The sequence below is a fragment of the Bos taurus genome, chromosome 1 (assembly GCF_002263795.3).
Source record: "Bos taurus isolate L1 Dominette 01449 registration number 42190680 breed Hereford chromosome 1, ARS-UCD2.0, whole genome shotgun sequence".
Lineage (NCBI taxonomy): Eukaryota > Metazoa > Chordata > Mammalia > Artiodactyla > Bovidae > Bos > Bos taurus.
This window is the reverse complement of record NC_037328.1, coordinates 27,452,788-27,460,520: the sequence shown is the minus strand read 5'-3', so window position 1 is coordinate 27,460,520 and position 7,733 is coordinate 27,452,788. Positions and strand designations below refer to the sequence as shown.

The 7,733-nt window shown below is 31.4% G+C and overlaps 1 non-coding gene across 1 annotated transcript; it reads left to right on the top strand.

Moving 5' to 3' along the window:
* The first annotated feature begins 6,314 nt into the window (after window positions 1-6,314).
* Window positions 6,315-6,386, top strand: TRNAC-GCA (transfer RNA cysteine (anticodon GCA)). The gene has a single exon. It is a non-coding gene; the product is annotated as a tRNA-Cys (tRNA).
* Window positions 6,387-7,733: the final 1,347 nt, after the last annotated feature.

Below are 7,733 nucleotides of genomic sequence, written 5' to 3'. Positions count from 1 at the left end.
AAAAATATTACAAGCCATATTCCTTGATCAACTCACACAAATATTAGAAATAAGTAGCAAAAGAAGGTTAACTTTAGCATCTTAGAAATTCAAAAGCAAGATAACACTCTATAAACAATCTTTTGAGTCACAGAAGAAATCAAAACTAAGATGACAAAGCCAATTTTAACAAAACTAAATGCAAACTATTCTAAATAAAAAAATACAAGTATAATAATTAAAGTCAAGGTCATATATGATTGATAGATGCAATCTAAATAATTTCTGATTTAAACAGAAAACTAATCTATATACAAAAGATTTAGATATTAATGACAATGGTTACACTATTGCTAATTTTTATTGGAATTTATAAACATCACAGGGAAAAATTCAAAACATTAAACCTGTTTGTATTTAAAATGAGTTAAAAAAAAAAAAAGCATGTGTTCAAGAAGCTACAATAAGAAACCTAAGTTGAAAGAACTAGTAAAGGTGAAGACATTGATTGGATATGGGGGTTAGAATTAATTCATTAAGGAGAAAAGAGAAAATAAAAGAAGGTAGAATTTATGAACTTACATAAGAACCAGTTGAATTGACCAGTGCCATAGTCAGAGTTCTGGCTACTGCAATCAAGAGGAATAGGGAAAAAAAAAAAATGCAGATATCAATAATATATATGATATTGTCCTTAATAAAGTAAGACTAGCAAAAATTTAGTGGATACCTTGAATTAGTCAATATATTAATCAAATAAATATGTAATAAATTAAATGAATTTATAATAAATTGAAATAACTGGTAATTTTTTAGACCAGTTTCCTATCTTACAGCATATACCAAAACACAGTCAGATGAAGTAAATATTTAAGCATATATTATGCAACAATAGCAATATATAATTTTTATGAAACCAAAATAGTTATAAATAAATATTTGCATAGCATACTGATTAGGAAGTAGCTAATAAAAATTCTATCAGTGTCAGAAATCCTAAAGAATAATGCTTTGTAAGCTGGAATACATACACTTTTTAAACTTCTAAATCCTAGATGGACTATTCACCAGAAAGACAAATGTCTCCATTTACTGACGCTTAATGGTAAAATAATGCAAATTGAATCAGTAATGAATCACTAAAAGTAACACTTCAGATTGTTCCACAAACGCCACCACCCCTCCTTGGGCAAAAGTTCTTTCTGTCACTTTTTCTTTCTCCAGCCACTTTCATGTTCACGTGACTTGTACTCAGTAGGATATTGGCAAAACTAACAGTATATCAGTCAGTTCAGAGCCAAAGTTGGAGGCATCAGATACCCATCTTAGTTCGCGGGCAATCTGTGATCATGAGAAAAACATGCCCCAGTAACATAGAGACCAGGAAGGATGAAGACATGTGAAGTAGACCTGGGCCACAGACAAGCTTGAGCCCACTCTGAAGCCTCCATCTAGCCCCACCAACCCACAGTGTGGATCAATGTTGTGGGCAAATAAACAAAGGAAAGTTGTTAAAATTCACTGAGTTTTAAGGTATTTGGTTACTTAGCTATTGCTGTGGCAGAGTTGACTATTATAGCTGGTTTCATACCTGACTAATACTATGCAGTGATGTCAAAGAGAAGGGAGTAAAAAAACTTACACTGCCAAAAAAATTCTCTGGGACAATTTATGCAGCAAAAATCTGAGATTCTGTTCTAGATATGTTTTGTAAAGAAATCACTGTATAAACAAAAACATAGCTACAGTGATATACACTGAAACTTCATCATAGACGAACATCAATATTTAACAACTGACTAAATAAATTATTCTGAACTCATCCAATGGCATATTATGCAGCCACTGAGAAAGACTGTAAGAGCACATTTCCTCATGTGGAAATATGATTACATATTTTTAATTTTTAAAGTCATGGAACAAAATTTAATCTCCAGTATAAAGTGATAGCAGAATTCAGAATTGGTTAAGGCCAAATGTTAAAAGTGGTTATCTGAAGTTTCTACATTTTTTTCAGAATAAACTTATCTTTCATTTGAAAAATATTTAGTATAAAATTCTACAATTCATTCATAGTTATAATAGCAAAATAAATAATCTGAAGAATTATATGTTTCTAAAAATGTACAAAGAGGTTAATTCTTTTTTATCTTACATTAAAAAAGTGTGGTGATAGCTGAAATAGTGTCTCAACATCACCTAAAACTTGACATTTCAAATGCATACAATATATTTGTTTCTCTCACTAATTATGGAATATAACTTTTTTTTTTTAATTTTTAGTTCTAAATTTTACACATAGTTATGTTTTGCCGGATATATCATAATAGCTCTAATCCAAAATTGTATTTAAGGAAAAATTTTATTTGAACATTAATTTAATGCTTCTAAGTACAATAAATAGTGTTGTAGATGTTTACTTTAAATGAGAAGTTTTCCAAAATGAATCTAGATAGAGAACATTTATTCAAATTTATCATGTTAAGGTGTTTACTTTAAAGCCATGCTTAAAAATAACTTCTCATCTTCTGTTTATGCAAGTCACACCTAGTTAAGGTTTGAGTTTAATGTGTTTAGACATGGCTTACAATTCAATTCAACCTTGGACTTAAACGTCAATAAAAATGCCACGTATATAGGACAGTCAGTTTTCATCTTCTGACTTTGCATTAAACACTATTAAATAATGAATGCAATATAAATAAATTTGTGAAAGAAATAGCCACTGCATGTTAATACTCAATGCTATTCAATAATACATTGGACAGCAACATGCTAATTTCTGACTCCACTTTTGCTATACTATTAAAAGGATTACTCCAAAATCAGCCAACCACTTTTTCCAGTTTCCTCGACCTCTTGAAGTAACTAATACTAGCAATGTCCTTCTCTGAAGTGTTTCCTCTTTCATCTTCTGATACACTGCAATCATATTCCCATGAGAACTGTCCTATCTCTCTGAAAGTTCTTTTTGTAACTGTTTCCTGGGTCTTCTTTCTTCCTGCTCCCTAAAGAAGCGTCTTAGCTAAAACATAGATCAATGATCTGATAAAGTTGCTAGACTTATCTAACAAAAAGAAATCTTGCCTTCCTGGAACATTCTTTGACATTTTGTGAATTTTTATAAACTCATCTACTTCTATTCAATAAACAATAGGAGTGCACCTGTTCAAAAAGCAGAACAGCTGACTGTATTTTGGAAAAATAAAATAGCAATTTTTTAATCTTCTTAGTTGCTCCACCAGAAGAACAGAGAACATAGAAAGTCTTAAGTAAATAGCAAAACAAAAATAAGCAAAAGGAATCATAGATAATGTCTAAAACACCAGGTGATAAAGTCCCCAGTCTCCATTAAAACCCAGCTTTGTGCACTGAGAGTGAGAGGTGCCTGGCACACTTGGCAGTTAGAAATGAGGCCCATATGGGCAGTGAGGTGGTAAGAGAGTGATAAGTGATGAGGACTATGAATTAGAGGCTTGGGATGTGTTAGTCATATATGAACTAACAAGGCATAGAAAGGATTTTGACGTTTACTGAGATTTCAGAAGCACTTGGAAAGTTTTGCCCAGGAAAGCAAGGTAAGTTTAGAGCTGGAAGAGGAGTGAAGAGGAACTGAGGCAAGAAACCAGTTAATATTTGTAAAACACAAGCGCTATAGATCCTACAAAAACCTCTGACCTAATTATAGCACAGGAATGAAGTCTGCAAACATAGGAAACCGCATATAATTTTTTTTCACATGACAGTACAGTACATGTTCTATTCAATGTGATTTTTCACTGAGTAAACCTATGCTTTTAGCATATCCCCCATGATGATTTAATATGTAAATAATAAAATGACAATTATTATTAATATAAATTTGTCCATGGTTCCCAGTTACACGGCCCACATTGTTATAATATTCTTGATTGTACCGTGTTTTTGTGTTTCATTTATTTTAGTATTTGATTTGTAATCCAAATTAGATATAAAAGTGAAAAACCCTTGAAGTTCAAAATGAAACAAGGGAACTTGGATGGGTAGATAGGCAGAAAGATAAAAGATAGATGTTACATTTGTATCATAATCTTTAATTTGAAATATATATTAATATAAACTCATTTATTTTTCTCTTTCCTAAAAAAAGTATTTCCTAACACATTTCAGTGTACACGGACAAGGGTTGGAAAAAATAAAATATTAAGTAGCAATGAGAATTCCTATCACTTAGGTCACTACATTGTGGACTCTAATAAATAAAATTTCCACCAAAACAAATCAGAACTCCCTGAAAAAAAATAAATTTTCATTCCAGAAGACAAAGCTATCAAGTACTACAGAAGATTAGCTAAAGGACACAAAATCAACATGTAATAGCTCTTTGTTTTCAAGGATGCAATATTTTAAGCATCAAAAAAATGTGTGTATTAAATTTAAATATATTAACAACCATATTTTAAAGCTCGTTGAGTTAGTATGTTAAAAATATATCATTGTTTAACTTTTAAAATTGTTTTAACCTAACTCTAATCTGAGAATTAGCAAATTAAAGTGAAAGAATAAAACTGTATCCTGCTCCTTCTGTTTTTTTCTATATTTTACTATACCCAAATAGTTGATGAGAGGAAATCTATTTTTAGAGAAGAGTTCCAAATTAAAAATGTGGAAGAAATGGTAGAGCTAAACCAAAACATAACAAACACAAGAAGCTACTGTGAAATAATGGATCTAGTAACATCATCAAAGAAAAATAAAACTATTAGGTGGAAGATTAATGTAGGATTTTATCATGAATGAAACTGGCACATGAAAACTGGATCCACTGATCAATTTCACATCAAGTGACACAAAACATACAAATATAAAAACAAAATATCTAGAAATTATATAACTTAATGAGAAAGAAGGTAAAACATAAAGCTCATCTATAAAGTATTCTTGTAGAATCAAGAAGACAGTATGGAGGAGGCAGAAGAGGAGGAGGACTTGAATCATTCTTTTAGATCTAACTACCTTATAGAGTAAACTGAGATTTAGAAGCAAGAATGATGATTTACTACATGAATGTAATTTACCAAGTTCAGAATATAGGAAATGCTCTAAAACAAATGACACTAGACTGAAAAAATTAACAAACAGACAAGGAACAGCAAAGAAGAAAAAAAAAGACCCTTTGTTTGTTTCACTGGCTTTTGAAATATAGCAGTTTATTGTCCCATTTCTACCTGAAAACTACCCTATCTCTTTTTTGGAGAAAGTCCTCTGTACTGTTTTATGTAAGTCTAGAGTTAAATACAAGAAATTCATTTTGACTGGATTGCAGATAAAAAATCAGAAAACAAAACGTTTAAAAGAAAAATAGAACTTCTAGTGTTGTAATAGGCAAAAATTTTCAAGCATGATAGAAAACCACTAACCATAAAGCAAAAAATTGATAAACTGGACTGCATTTGGTTTAGAACTTCTGATCATCAAAAGGCCTTATTAACAGCAAAAAAAAAAGAGTTAGAAGTGGTAAGTCATGATATATGCAATACTGCATCCAACAGAGGACTCATTATAGGCTAAGGATTACAAAGCCATAGCAGGTCTGTCTCTGGTGTATTTCCAGAAACAAAGAGAATAAAGAGAGAGAGATGATTTATACATCAATACATGAAAATATATGAATAAATATTTTATAATGTTATAAGTGGGAATTATTTATTTGAAACACCAGGGAAGGTTTTTTTTCCTTTGGAACTGCATTTTTTGGGGCCTATATTAAGCTGAAAATTTCTCATATCTGAGCATTTAAATGAGTTCCTTATGTATAGCTATTGTCAAATCCTAGAAAAAATACACTATTATAGAAAGCCTCTTGAATTTGGTTCTTGTCTTATGCACCTTTTGCTTATTATCTTTTCAATTTACTTTATAGAAAAGAAGCATCCTGAAATGTATATCTAGTTTTTTCAATTAAATAAGATTAACTTGCTAGTAAATTCTGTATATACACTATACATGGTATTGGCATTAATCAGATTCCTTGGAATCTAACCTCCAGTTGGGTACCAGAATAAAAAAACTTTTTGAATATGCACAAAAGTATGCATAGTTATGTATAAATTATAAGCAGGTACTATAATATTAGGGGCTTCCCTGGTGGCTCAGATAGAAAACAATTAATATATTATTTATATTATAAAAGATACATAAACATTAAACTTTTAAGGAGGAGATTAAAATGTTATAAACAATATTGTAAAAATATTTTGCCAGTCATTATGACTTCATACAAGTATTAGATACAAGAATGAATATCAGTGTTAGGCTGAAATTCACAATTTGCCATAAGGCATGTAATTTTGGCTTCCCTGGTGGCTCAGATGGTACAGCATCTGCCTGCAATGCAGGAGACCCAGGTTCAATCCCTGGGTTGGGAAGATCCCCTGGAAAAGAAAATGGCAATCCACTCCAGTTCCTTTGCCTGGAAAAATCCCATGGACAGAGGAGCCTAGTAGGCTACAGTCCATGGGGTCGCAAAGAGTCGGACACGATTGAGCAACTTCACTTTCACTTTCATGTAATTTTATTTCAAACTGTCCTCTTAAATTTTTCATTTTTCCAAATTATTTGCCAATATCTTTAAACATTGTATTTTACGATTTATTTTTACCTTTCTCACATAGGTGAGGAATGACCCCCACTAACCTTATCAACCTTGCCATTGATGTTTGTCTGTGCTATTGTAGTTGGTATCAACCTGTATTTTCTATGCAGATTTTTTAAGCTAAATGTCTATTTCTAGTTTTAAGTTATTTAAAACCATATAATATAATGTAAAACAGGTAAAGTATTATAAGAAAAATGCAACATGTTGCACTCACTATGCTGAAAGTGGGTGAATGAATCAGGAAGTACTATCAATTCTTACCATTCTGGAATTCACGCACTTTCCTTAAAATAAATCATCTAGCATAGAAAAAACATGGATACTTACCATGGAAACAAAGTGGAGATGCCAATGTCAATCCATTTATTATATGAAAATTTTTGACCTTCATTTTATCCAGTAAAATATAACTATGTTACTCAAGCTATAGGATGTATTCAAGCAACTGTTTCTGGCAGCATTGATCTGGATGGTGTTATTATTAAGATTAGCAAAGAAAGTTGCAACACAACTTAAGTAAAAGACTTCTATAGTATTCACAGATATATTCAGAACTGTCTCAGTTTTTTACCAAATTATTTGTCGAGTGTGTAACTTTGGGTCAAATCATTTAAATGGTCAGATCTCGCTGCATTGCAGGTCCTGATGGGGAAACACAGACTGACCCATTCTTTGTATTCTTTATTGTTTAATTCACATTTCCATGATAAGGTTGCTTCTTTTCATCTTCCATATTAGCAAAACTGAATAAATACAATGTACATCTGGAAGCTTTTTTGAAACGGAACCAGTAGAAACATTTTCTTATAGCAAGGTTCACACACACACACACACAAAAACATACATTACAGTATTTTCAAAAATTACTTCCAAAATGGAGTAGCAAGTGATTATACCTCTGCTGCTATATTTCTCCATTTCTGTCTCATTAGAGACAAAATGAGTAAACTTTTCTTAGAAGTTCCGAAATATAAATTTGAGCCAGGATAAGAAAAAAGGGAGATTTTTTTTTTAAATTCATATGACAACAATGTGCATTGATGAGTTCAGTTCACTTCAGTCACTCAGTTGTGTCCGACTCTTTGCAACCCCATGAATCGCAGCATGCCAGGCCTCC